Raw genomic sequence first — 14,635 nt, 5'->3', positions numbered from 1 at the left:
TAGTCAAGGGATCCAGGATCTGTTAACTGCTAGACACTCCATTAAAGACCGACAGCTGAACTCTCCTTACCATAGATCTATTATGTGTCCATCTTAACCAATCAACGGTGCGACAACCCTTCACAGATCGCTCGTAAGTACAGTTAGGCCAATAACCGTTATGCCCCTATAGTTACATCTATCTCCTTAAATACCACTGATCCCTCTAATCAACATAAGTCATAGTCCTACTATGATTGAATCCTCTCTTCCAAAGAGAAGTTGTGGCCATTATGTTCAAGCCCTGAAATCAGCCCTTAAGGAAGCAATCTCTCTACTTATCCCTGCTTTGGGAAAGGAGTGAATTCCATCTTGTGGATTGAGTTCCCAGCTCCTAGATCAGATAAGTCCCCAAAAGGTAGGCATATTGAGTTGGCAATCTGGCCACTCTCAACTATACTAATCAAAGGACCGCCCTCAAAGGCAGGAGTTCCCAAAACACTCAGGATTGAGGTCGTGTCACCTATGGTCGTTTAGGTGAGATGCGAGTCTCTAGTATCAACGGTGTTATATACGGAATCTAATCATCTCATTGTCCATGTCTTATACAAACTCTTTGTATAGGACACCTCCGCTCGCACGTCTCCACATGTATCGTCAGGACCTACCATCTGTAGTTGTTTACAACATTTGCAAACCTCTACAAAGTAGGCTGTATCCATAGTGTCACTAGGATCAGGTATGTCACCTTAATTATTATACTACAGACCTATTTAGGTTATCACTTAAGGCATGATCCACTTGTATATCACATATACATGCTTAAGTTCACATAAGATAACCAAGAAGTTTTGTTTATTAGATATGAGTAAATGCAAGAATTAAATAACATTTAGTTTATTCATCAAATAATGTATATCTTTACAAAACAACGAGACTCTAGGAGAATTAGGACACCAATCCCAACACACTGCACGTGAGATCATGAAGTCTCTAAAGAGAATGTTCGGACAACTGTCTAGGCAGCTCAAGTATGACGCTCTAAATAGCATCTTCAACTCCAAAATGAAGAAAGGTATATCTATTCGAGAACATGTTCTGAACATGATGTTCCACTTTAGTGTGGCAGAGATGAATGGGGCCTACATCGATGATGGCATCTAGGTTAACATTATTCTACAAATGTTGCCAAAAATCTTCCTGCACTTCGTAAGCAACGGTGTTCTAAACAGGGTTGATTACACCTTTACAACTCTATTAAACAAGTTGCAAACGTTCCAATCCTTGCTGAAAAGCAAGGAGAAGATAGTTAGTGAGGCAAATGATGCTTCATCATCTAAAAAGTTCCACCGAGGTTCGACCTCAGGAACTAAGTCTTCACATTTTTCTTCTAACACTAACAAGTGGAAGAAGAAGAAGGGTAGTAAGGGGAAGGGGAAGGCACCGGCTAACCCACAACCTGCCGCTCAGCAAGGTAGACAACCAACACCGGTTGAAAAAGAAAAATGTTTCCATTGCAACAAGGATGGGCACTAGAAGTGAAACTTCCCACGTTCGCTAAAGGAAAGGAAGGAGGCAAAGGCCAAGGTCATACAAGGTAAATGTGATTTACTGGTTTCGGAAACTTGTTTAGTGGAGAATGATTATTCTGCCTAGATTATAGACTCTAGGGCCATTGATCTTGTTTGTTCTTCTTTTCAGGGGATTACATCCTAGCGGCAGCTTGAGACTGGTGAGATGACGATGCAAGTAGGCACCGAGCACGTCATCTCAGCTGTGGCATTGAGAGGCCTTTGGTTGACTTTACAGAAGAGGTTTATCATTTTGAATGATGTATATATAGTTCTCGAGTTAAAGAGGAACTTGATTTCTGTAAAGTCCTTGCTCGAATGTAAATATACTATTAACTTTTCTATGAATAAAGTGTTTATTCTAAAAGATGGTGTTGAGATATGCTTAGCTTTACTGGAAAATAATTTGTATGTGCTAAGACCGTTAGCAACAAATTCCCTTCATAACACAGAAATGTTTAAAACTATCGTAACTCAAACTAAACGGCTTAAACTTTCTCCTAAAGAAAATGCCCAACTTTGGCACCTTCGATTAGGGCACATCAATCTCAATAGGATTGAGAGGTTGGTGTAGAATGGACTTCAAAACGAGTTAGAGGAAAATTATTTACCTATGTGGCAGTCATGCCTTGAGGGCAAGATAACTAAAAGACCTTTTACTGGAAAAGGTTATCGAGCCAAAGAGCCTCTAGAGTTAGTACATTCAGACCTTTGTGGTCTGATGAATGTGCGAGCCAAGGGAGGCTACGAGTATTTCATCATTTTTACTAATGATTACTCAAGATATGGGTATGTTTATTTAATGCAACATAAGTTAGAATCCTTTGAAAAGTTCAAAGATTTAAGGCTGAGGTTGAAAATGCATTAGATAAATGGATTAAGAGATTTCGATCTGATCGAGGTGGGGAGTTTTTGGATTCTGAGTTCCAGAACTATTTAATAGAACATGGAATCGTTTTCGAACTCTCAGCACCTGGTATATCTCAGCAAAATGTTGTATCGAAGAGGAGAAAGAGAACCCTGTTGGACATGTTTCGGTCGATAATGAGTTACGCTTCCTTACCGAACTTGTTTTGGGGTTTTGCAGTAGAAACTGCAGCTTATATCCTCAATTGTGTTTCTTCCAAGAGTGTTGTCAAAACACCTTTAGAGTTGTGGAACAGGCGTAAAGCTAGTTTGCGTCACTTTCGCATCTGGGGTTGCCCAACACATGTGCTTGAGGCTAATCCTACGAAATTGGAACCACATTCGAGGTTGTGCCTATTTGTAGGCTATGCCAAAGGTACACAAGGGGGTTACTTTTATGATCCTAAGAAAAACAAGGTGTTTATGTCGACAGACTCTATTTTCCTTGAGGAGGATCATATAAGGGAGCACAGTCCACGAAGTAAAATTGTATTAAGTGAACTTTCGAAAGAAACTACTGAAACTTCAACAAGAGTTGTTGAAGAGCCTGATACATTAACAAGAGTTATTGATGAGAGTTCATCTAGTAGGTTAAATCCACCTTAAAAGTTAAGGGAACCTCGACATAGTGAGAGGGCTACAAACCCACCCATTCGCTATATGGATTTAACAAAAATCCTGGCTATGGTAGTCGATGGTAAGGTTGAGGATCCATTGTCTTACAAGAAGGCAATGAAGGATGTTGACAAAGATGAATGGGTCAAATTCATGGATCTCGAGATGGAGTCTATGTACTTAAACTCAGTATGGGATCTTGTAGATCAACTTGATGGGTTACATCTATAGGTTGTAAATGGATCTACAAGAGGAAACGGGGTGCTGATGGGAAGGTGCAATCCTTTAAGGCTGGACTTGTGGCAAAGGGTTATACCCAGGTGGAGGGAGTTGACTATGAGGAAATTTTCTCACCTATTGCCATGCTTAAGTCTATCTGCATCCTTATGTCCATTGCCTCATATTATGACTATGAGATATGGCAAATGGATGTCAAGACTACTCTTTTGAATGGTAATCTTAGGAGATCATTTATATGGTGCAACCCGAAGGATTCATAGCCCAAGGACAGGAGCAAAAGGTTTGCAAACTGAATCAGTCCATTTATGGACTAAAACAGGCATCTCGATCTTGGAACGTAAGGTTTGATACTGCGATCAAATCTTATGGCTTTAACCAAAACATTGATGAATCTTGTGTCTACGAAAAAATCATCAACAGTTCAGTAGTTTTTCTAGTGTTATATGTAGACAATATCCTACTCATTGGGAATGAGGTAGGTTTACTGACCTCAGTTAAGAATTGGCTAGCGACCCAATTTCAAACGAAAGATTTAGGAGAGACTCGGTTTGTTCTTGGGATACAGATCTTTCAAGATTGAAAGAACAAAATGTTAGCACTGTCTCAAGTGTCGTACATTGACAAGATGTTAATCAAGTACTCGATACAGAACTCCAAAAGGAGTATTTTACCCTTTCGACATGGAGTTACATTGTCTAAAAAACAATGTCCTAAGACACCTTAAGAGGTTGAGGAAATGAGACAGGTCCCCTATGCATTTTCCATTGGCAGTTTAATGTACGCGATGTTATGTACTAGACCTGACATCTGCTACGCTGTGGGGATAGTCAGTAGTATCAGTCTAATCCAGGACAGGGTCACTGGACTGCCGTCAAGAACATCCTCAAGTATCTTTGGAGAATGAGAAACTACATACTTATATATGGTTCTAAGAATTTGATCTTTAAAGGATACACGAACTCTGATTTTCGGACTGATAAGAATTCTTGAAAATTTACTTCAAGATCAATGTTCACTTTTAATGGAGAAGCTGTAGTGTGGCGAAGCACTAAGCAGGGGTGCATCACTGACTCCACTATGGAGGCCGAGTATGTAGCAGCTTGTGAAGGTGTTAAGGAGGCCGTTTGGCTTAGAAAGTTCCTAACTGATCTGAAAATTGTTCCAGACATGTCTAGGCTCATCACCCTTTATTGTGATAATAGTGGTGCTATGGAAAATTCCAAAAAGCCTTGGAGTCACAAGCGCGACAAGTACATAGAGCGAAAATACCATCTCATTAGAGAGATTGTGCATCGAAGGGACGTGATTTTCACGAAGATAGCTTCGAAGCACAACGTTGCTGATCTGTTCATGAAGGCTCTCACGGCTATATTGTTTGAGGGTCACCTATAGAGCATGGGCTTACGGGAGCGTCCACGGCTGGACTAGTGCAAGTGGGAGTATTTTTTTTACTGGGCCTTTGTGCCCTAGTTTATTGTTTTGTACTTGTAATTTTCTTGTACACCCCACTAGTTTTAGGACAAATGGGAGATTGCTAGGGTTGATGCCCTAAATCTCGTAGGGTTCTGTAGTTTGTAAACACATGTATGATCAAACTTTTTGTGATGTAATATTATGAGATATTTTATTCACTACAATCTTTGAAATATGAGATATTTTAATTGCATTAACCACAAACCAATAAACTAAGATCCCTGGTTATCATTGGAACTTAAGCATGTATGTGGAGACATACAAGTGGATCATGCTTTAAGTGATAACCTAAATAGTTTATAGTATATGCATAAAAGAAGGAAACCTTATCCTGATAATGCTACAAGTGTGGCCCGCTTTGTAGATGTTACAAATATTGTAAAGTGCTACAAATGGTTTGATCCTGAATATTCATGTATTAGACATGTGAGCAGGGATGCTCTACACAAAGGAGTTTGTATAAGTCCGAACCACGAAATGTTTAGTCTCATTATATAACATCGTTCATGACAGAGACTTTCATTTCACTAGGATGACCATATGTAACATGACCTTAATCTTGAATGAGTTGGGAATTCCTGCCTATAAGGGTGGTCCTTTAATTTGCATGAGATGAGTGGCCATATCGCCGACTCAAACCTAACACTTTGGGGATTCGTCTGATTAGGGAGCTGGGAACTTAGCTACGCAAAATGGAATTCACTCCTTCCTCGAAACAAGGGTAAGTAGATAAATTGTTCCCTTAAGGGCTGATTTCGAGGCTTGAATAATGTGGCGCCACACCTTCTTTTTCCTCGAGAAGGGTTTACTCGTAGTAGGACTATGATGTATTGGTCATTAGAGGAATCAGTGGTACTTAAGAAGTTAGATGCAATTACAGAGGCAAAACAGTAAATTGGCCCTGCTGTACTTACGAGTGATTTGTGAAAGGTCATTGTACGGTTGATTAGTTATATCCAATGGACATAGAAATATATTTGTAGCACGAAGAGTGAAGCTGTTGATCTTTAGTGGAGTGCCCGACAGTTAATGAATGGTGGATATTGTGACTAAAGAGTTTACTCAGTTATTTATGTACCGTTAGAGTTTCAAGCTACAGGTCCATAAGGTCCCCTTAGTAGCTCAATGGATTCATGTTGAAAATTAGTTTTTGGATAGTTTTAAGTGTTCCAATTAACAAGAGAAAATTTGATTATATATGATATAATTAAATTGCTTCAAATATATGTGATATTATTGATTTGGTGTATTAAGTACATTAATTGGAAGAATTTTTATTAAATGCCATAAAGGAGAAAAAGAACTATGGTTTATATATTGCATGAGATGTAATATTAAAACTATGGGTTATGAATATATTATTTATGTGTAATTAAATCAATTATGGGATAATTGGTTTCATTTTTTTTTCTCCTAATAACCAACTTAGTGGGAAGTTGTGATTAGTTATGGTAATTGATAGATAAAATGAAACTCGATTTCATTTTTTCATAAGCGATTGATAATCAGACGATAATCGGAGGCACAAAAGAAAATAGTTATACGATAGCTTGAGAGCATACACGATCATGCATTGAATTTACTATATGATAGACACTTGTTTCTAAACGATCAAGTACTTAGTCTATATGATAGACTCCAGATTTCTTCCACTTATTCGATCGTCTATACGATCTTTTAATTCCTCCTTCTTTCTACCAAATCCATACAAAGTTCACAACTTATGGATTCACACACCGAGAATACCAAGGTAGCCTCGTGGTGGTGTCTGCTTGCTGTTCGAGGGTTAAGTATTGCTCGCTGCTGTTCGAGGAGATTGTTGAGGCGTGACGTTTGTGCTGTTGAACTTTCGTGTTTTTAGATCGAGGGAAACGACAAGAAACGTTCTTCAAGGGTATGAGTGTTGATTTTATGAAGCATGTTGTAATTTTAAGTTTATGCATAACTATTGTTGTTTGATCGTAAATGTGTATGTTCTGTCACAATGGGATTTGGAACAATCTTGCTTCCGCTCACTAGTTCTTTTTTATAAGAGTTCCTTTACATTATGGTTTGACAAACTGATTATTTGTGTGTGATTGCTTGAGGACGATCAAGAGCTAAGGTGGGGGTGTTTGATAGCAACAAAAATGGGTTATCTTTCTCTACTTAATTCGGGATCGTTAAGTTATTTAATGTGTTTAAATTGATGGTTTTGTAGGACTCGAGTGTACAAGAGGTTGAATGAAACATTCGAGACAAAAAGACATTAAAATAGCCAAGATAGTGCAAATGGAGAAAAAAGGCCAAGAAAATAGAAAATTATGCCCAGCCAAAGGGTTGCAACGCTGCAAAGCAATAGCTACCCATTTTGTGAAGATCAGGGCAGTGTTGCAATGCTACGGACTTGAGGCAGAAGCGCTAGGGACAGGGTAGCGTTGTGACGTTGTGCACAGCGTTGCAACACTACGACGATTGCTATAAATAATTTGTCAATCCGAGGTTAAAAGAAAAAACGGCCACCAATTCTATTCGATTCAATTTTTCCCTCTCCTATCAACAAATTATTGATTTTTCTTGCCCTTTTGAGCACCATAAAACTTGAGAATTGAATTTAGAAGATGATTTGTGGCTAAAGGGTAAGTTCTTAACTTGAGTTTCGTAGTGTATTTCCATTCCATTTTGTTCTTGAGACTTTTGTTTGTAATTCTGTTGAGACTTTTCTGATTTGTATAAAATTCATCTTGACTTTATTATTCAATTGTCTTGCATGGGATAATCTGACAAATTCGCTATGTTTGTATGATTGATTGCTTTGATTGGCCTTAATTTGTAATCATTAGGTAGTAATGATAGCACCAAAATGTGTTGTTTTCCTCTTCTTAATTTTAGGTCGTTACTATGTTTAATGTGTATATTTGATTATTTTGTATGTATTGAGCATCTTGGAGGTAAAATCAATCGTACAAGCTATTCAGGTTAATTTAGAGTAATTAAGAGCTAATTTGAGCAACCGAGCTTCAAAAGGATGTGAAAGGACAAAAATGCCCCTGGACAGAGCGTTGCACAATGTTGAGCGACAGAAGCTGCCTATTTTGTGCAAAACAGGGCAGCACTGCAACGCTACAAACATTATGATGGATGCGTGCGCGAGGTAGGGCACATTGCAACATTACAACGCTGCGACGCTGCAGTATAAATATTTGTCTTCATTTTAGGGCAGAGACAGATGCCCACCCTCAGCCTTCAGCCGATTTTCCATCTCTTCTCCCTTCCACTTGTTCTTTCGGTGTTTCCTTAGTAGTTAATCGAGTAATACTGGATTGTAGCTTCTTATCCTCCTTGGGAAGGTAAGATTTTGGTTTCTTAGCCTAGGGATTTGGAGGAACTCAATGTTATTGTTATTTTGTGAGATTTCAATTTTATGATGTATATAGATTTGTCTAGGGTTTCACTCTGAATTTAGTGTTTGTGAATTGCATAATTTTAATTGTTGATTAACGCCCGATGATTTTATTGTGTAATTCTAATGCTTGGAGATAACTGGTAATATGTGACATTTAGTTATAGGTTAATCCCAATGGAAGCAATAAGTTAGTTAGGCTTGTGATTCATTAGGCCTGAGATTTGTCACCTAAAAAGAAGAGTATTGCTTGTATCAACCTAGAGAAAAACCACACTGAATGTTTAATTAGACGTTCGAAGTTAAACACTCATCTTAGTGTAATCCCTAGAACTTAATGCGATTTATCAATTTGTATGGAGCGGATTCGTTTACTGTGCATGTTGAATAATTAGATAATTAAGACCATTGGTTGGGTTCTAATCAATTGGGCTAAGCATAAACAAGAAGTTTAAGTCAAAATTCAGTTCAATGATCTAAATTACATTGGGTGGTTTCATTCCTCTAAGCTAAGACATCTCGATTAATTGTGTTTCTATCTTTACTTTTCTTACACTTTATTTTATGCACTTTCAATTATCAATCCACACCAAACCCCTACATTTATCTCTTTAACTAAAAACGCGCTTCAATGAACTAATCTTTCGTGCTTCCCTGAGGTTCAACCCCAGACTTGCCGCTTGTACTTCCAGTTAGTATAAGTAGTTCGTTCAGTGATTTATAAATTTTATTTGTGTAGCACGGGTTTATGGGCGACAGTAAACTCGATCCTACCAAATTGGCACCATTGCCAAGGAAGCCAATTAGTTCTTCCTAGTTAGTTTTTAGTTGAAGTTTCTTTTGCTTTCATTTTTTTTCTTTTTTGTGTCAATTAAGCATAACAAGATTTCTTAATCAATCTTGGACGTTTGAAAGTCAAGTTGTAGATTTTGACAACGAGGTAAGTGGCCTTCAACGCCACATTGCCAAGTTGACTTCCCTAGTTGGCCACTTGATGGAAAGGAGTTTGCAGCAAGTAGAGGTGTGCGGGAGTTGCCTACTCGAGAGGCATCCCACGCAAGTATGCCTAAGGTTGCAGTGGATGCCAGCACCATGTGGATTCACCGATGAGAGATATTATGGTTATTTTGACTATGAGTCTCATCATCCTAGATGGGGGGAGTCTTTTAGTAATGAATACTCAGGATGGCGACAGAGCTTTGACGACCAAGATTTCACAGCATCACACCAGTCGACTCATGCTCAGTCTTCAGGGTCTGGTAAGTCTTGGGTAGGCCTCCAATTATGTTGCAATATCAAGAGAGAAAGAATAGAGGAGAGGTGGTTGAATTGGTTAAGGACTACTTTCAATTCTGTTAGGAGAAGTGGAGGTTTAAAAGAAGAAAGAAACCGAAAGAGGGGGGATGAAGGATTTTGAATATCAAAAGTGAGGAAGGTGAGCTCTCGAGAGTGGGAGTTCGGAAGTCTCTATCGTGTAGATTCAACCATAGTGTGCCGCTCATCATCTACCTCTTCTACTAAGTGATCGTGTAGCGGAGCCCAACAATCGTGTAGCATTTGGTAGGTGATCGTATAAAATTTGGTAAGCGATCGTCTAATATTACTCAACGATCGTGTAGTGACTATAAGCGATCGTAAAGAGTTTTGTAAACGATCGAGTTTGATAAGTGATCGTCTAGTCTCTGTTTGACTCATATTGTTTAATAAAGAATTTGTTCATCGCTTAATTGCTATTCCGGGAGATTGTACCAACTCGTTAAGATAATAAAGTCTTTCAAGAATCAGTATCTTAACAAATTGGTATCAAAGCAACCACCTCGGCAAGCATGGTTCAGAAACGTTTTGAAGAGAAACTGGAGTTATTGGACCAAGAGATCTCTGAACTCAAAGTCGAAATGCAGAAATTGCCAACCATAGAGGAGAATTTGGCAACGTTAGAGAAGAGCATTGAGCGATTGGGATTGCAGGCAGAGAAACATCAAAAAATGTTCATTTCCTATGTTACGAAAATGGCCAAAGAAAAAGCAAAAATGACGGAAGAGGTAGAAGGATCGAATGCCAATAAGGTGTGTGGAACAAATATTTCGGTGAAAGCATCCGATGAAGAAGTGATTTGTGACCTGAGTGAATTCAAGAAAGTAGAAATGTCAGTGTATAGCGGAAGTGATCTAGACGTGTGGTTATACAGAGCAAACCGCTATTTTCAAGTTCATAAGTTGACTAAATTTGATAAGATGATGGTGGCGGTTGTGAGTTTCGACGGCACCGCATTAGCCTGGTACTAGTCAAAGGTAGACAGAGAGCCGTTCAAAGATTGGGAAGACTTTAAGAAAAGGATGTTAGCCCGATTCCGATCTTTAAGAGAGAGATCAATCTGTGAAAGATTCTTGGCTATTAAACAAGAAATGACTATGGAAGCATATTGATTTGTGGAATATGCTCATTTCTTGCCTTTGAAACACCCTTTAAATGTTAGCATTGTAGTAGATACATTTTGTAGAGAAATAGTTAAACTGCACGGGGTGTCGAAGTCCATTGTCTCAGACCAAGACAAAAAGTTTGTGAGTCACTTTTGGCAAGAGTTGTTCCGACTGTCGGGTACCAAACTCCATCACAGTACAGTTTCTCATCCTCGGTCGGTTGATCAGACAAAGGTGGTGAATCGTAGCGTGCAAATGTATTGAAGGTGTTGTTGCGGTGAGCTACTGAAAGAATGGATTAACTGGTGGCATTGGGCGGAATATTGGTACAACACTACGTATAATGCTTCTACTGGCTTTGCCCCTTTTTAGATTGTGTATGGACGACAACCTCCAGTGTTGATTACTATGGAAATGATTGAACGGCCAATGCGACTTTGGGCCAAAAAATGTGAGACAGAGATGCTGCATTGCGCGTGCTTAAGGAGCATTTGAGGGTGGCTCAAGAGAAAATGAAGAAGTTTGCTGACAAGAAGTGATGTGATGTTGGATTTCAAGTTGGTGATTGAGTATGGCTGAAGTTGTGGCCCTATCGCCAAATTTCAGTTTGACAAAAGCAGAATGTGAAATTATCTCTCAAGTATTATAGCCCATATCAGGTGGAGGACAGAGTGGGATCAGTAGCTTACAAGTTGAACCTTCAAACAACAGTGTCGACCCATCTAATGTTTCATGTGTCGCAGCTCAAGAAATAGGTTGGACAGCTAGAACTTTACCTTGAGGACAAGGTACAAGTGGAGGGGGGAGGTAATGATAGGTCTCTAATTATGTTGCAATATCAAGAAAGAAAGAATAGAGGAGGGGCGGTTGAATCGATTAAGGACACTTTCAATTCTATTGGGAAAAGTGGAGGTTTAAAAGAAGAAAGAAACCGAAAGAGAGGGGACGAGGGATTTTGAATATCAGAAGTGAGGAAGGTGAGCTTTCGAGAGTGGGAGTTCGAAAGTCTCTATCGTGTAGATTCAATCATAGTGTGTTGCTCATCGTCTACCTCTTCTACTAAGCGATTGTGTAGCGGAGTCCAGCGATCATGTAGCATTTAGTAGGTGATTGTATAGAATTTGGTAAGCGATCATATAATATTTTGTAAGCGATCGTGTAGTATCTTGTAAGCGATCGCGGGGTGTTTTGTAAGCGATCGTCTAGTATTACTCAGCGATTGTGTAGAGACTATAAGCGATAGTAAAGGGTTTTGTAAATGATCGTTTGGAGTTTGATAAGCGATCGTCTAGTCTCTGTTTGACTCATATCATTTAATAAGGAATTCGTTCATCATTTAGTTGTTATTCCGGGAGATTATACCAACTCGTTACGATAATAAAGTCTTTCAAGAATTGGTATCCTAACAGTTTTTAGGGGCTTTGGTTACGAAATTTGCTGACAGTGCTTTTGAGTTTCAGCAGAACAACCTCTATAGGTAGCAGAAGTTTGAGTGCGTCCAGCAAGAAAGTCTTTGCCCTGAGGCAACGGCTAGAGCTGACTTGCAAAGTTTGAATGACCTTGTTGCTCAACTTGCATCTTCAGTTGGGAGGCCAAATGAGCTGTTGCCAGACCATTCTCTTGACTTTCTAAAGGCTCATATGTATAAGGTAGTCCATGTCGACGCGGTGGAGGAGCAGGAATCACTTCCTAGAGATTCGTGCCAAGGTATGACTTTGGAGTTTTTAATTTCTCAACTTGCTAATAGCTCTCTTCAATTTCAGTAGAATGTTCAAGTTCAGCTGCAAGGCATTATCACCCATGTTGTCCAACTGACAGAGGCCATGTAGAGATTGGGGAGTGTGCCAAAGTAACCCATCGTCTGTACTTCAGAGGCAGAGTCCCTTATGGAGTGCTACTACTCTAGTGATGGGGAGGGCATCACTCCAAGCTTGTCAGTTTGTGAGGTTAAGGAGAATTTAGAGCCTAAATCTGACGACATCTAGGTGATAGAGTTAAAGGTCAAAAGACCTCGCCCTGTTCTGATTCCTGGTATTTCGTATATATTTGAGTTTTATTCCCTTAGTTCTCACTAGTCTATTGTGTCTTTTCTTTCTTTGGACTTTTAGAGTCACTTGAGTCTTTTAATTTTTTCTTTTTACCTTTTTTGTCATATTCTAAAAAACCAAAATTCGACTTGTCTGGTTCTCTTCAGAAGATGAGAAGCCTTATAGCCTTACCATGTTATATTGACTCATTCAAGAAGGGACCAGAAAAATACGAGAATTTCTTTGTACCTTGATAGGAGACAAGTCACGTGAGCAATCGACGTTAAAAATTTGCTCTTCCTAGAGGGAGCCAGGTGAAAATTTTATTGCTTTCCTTTATTGCTTTCTAGTTTAACTTCTTGTTTTTCTTTTATAGGTTCTTTCTCTTTGCTCTAAAGAAGAAGAAGATCAATTTAAGGCAGCCCTCTTACCACCATCCCGTGTGCATAAACGTCATCAGGGGAGGTTTTTTGTTCCATTGACTCTCTTAGTTTATTGGGCTTAGATTAAAGATACAATGGGGACAATGTATCATTTTAAGTTGGGGGTGGGGTATGTTGTGACTATTGGGGTCCTTGAACGTTGTGCTCGAATGATGTATGTGTGTTTTAATTGCTTGCTTGCTCTCTTGTTTGCTTTTTATGATGAGTAGTTGATGACGCACCCTTTTTGTGATTAGGTTTGCATGAAACTATGTTTAAAAACCATGATCATGATTTGTAGCTCGTTTTAAAAAAATAAAATTTATCTCTCATGCAACTTTAAGTCCCTTGTCCAATGAAGTTAGGACTTGCGTGCTTAGAGTTGCATTATTGGACTTATATTTTTGTTGTTACCCCGAAAGGACTAGGTGATACATGGTAAGTGACTGAAAGCTCAACCTAGTAATGCATGCCTAACTTTTTTTCCAAACTCCTGTTTCGTATTGTGAAAGCCAAGTGTAGAGTATGTAAAAATAAATTTTATAAAAGGCAGAGTGTGTTGTAAAGTAAAAGGAATTTTATATGTTATTTTTTAAAGGGATTACTCCTCTTTCTTTGTGTTATGATTAACTTGAGGCGGCTATGACACCCGTAGTTTCCCTCTGAGCTAAAGTACCTCGAGGAATGAGTAAGCTTCAGCACCTTGTTAGGAGACATTGCTCATAATTGAAGGACTTGCATGACACCCATGTGAGCAAGCCAAAACGAAGGTGACGTGTCTAGATAAGATTTCCTCTTTTGTGTAAAGAAAAAAAGATAACAAATGAAGGGAAAAAAAGGAAAAAAAAAAAAAAGGTAAAATAACATTTTGGGATTTTGTGCCAAATTTCTCATCCTCTATATAATTGGATGCCACTTTGGCCTAATAAAAAGAGAATTTTGATCAAATTGACTGCTGAAGATTGAAATTTGAGACCTAAAAGAGAGTTTATGCTCAAAAGTTAGAGAAATTGAAGGATATTTTGAAGGTCGTTCGAGTTCCTGAGGTGACGATCGAGGCGAGCTTGGAGGATTCTTCAGTTTCCTTTTCTTTCTCTGAATCTTACGCTTGAATTTATGTATGAAAATATGTTTTGCAAGCTATGAGTGGCTAAACTTGTTGTTTTATGGTATTGATGAAGTTGTTATGAATTTAGATTAAAGTTAGTTCTTTTCATTTATGTTTGTTGAACACTTTGCTTTTTAATAGTATCATGCTTAATTTTTATTGATTGGTCATTAGTAATTGTTAGGCTGAATGTTTAATTGAAAGATTGAATGTTTTACCGGATCAATACTATTAAATCATTATTAATGTATCATGATCGTAATTAGTTTAATAGTGAAAGTTGTTAATGACAATTCCTAATGCCTTGTTTGTTAATTTGATTTCATGAGATTAGTTATCAATTAAGTATTATGAGAATAGATTATTTTTTAGAAAAAGTAATCTTCAATTAAGTTTCTAGATTTAGGCATAACATTTATACATGATTCCATGAATTGGCTAAAATAGATCTAATGAAGTAATTAGCAGATTCAATACCCTAGAACGCTTTTA

This window comes from Benincasa hispida, chromosome 10 (genome assembly GCF_009727055.1).
Source record: "Benincasa hispida cultivar B227 chromosome 10, ASM972705v1, whole genome shotgun sequence".
Classification (NCBI taxonomy): domain Eukaryota; kingdom Viridiplantae; phylum Streptophyta; class Magnoliopsida; order Cucurbitales; family Cucurbitaceae; genus Benincasa; species Benincasa hispida.
The sequence above is the reverse complement of the archived record's forward strand: the minus strand, read 5'-3'. Positions refer to the sequence as shown.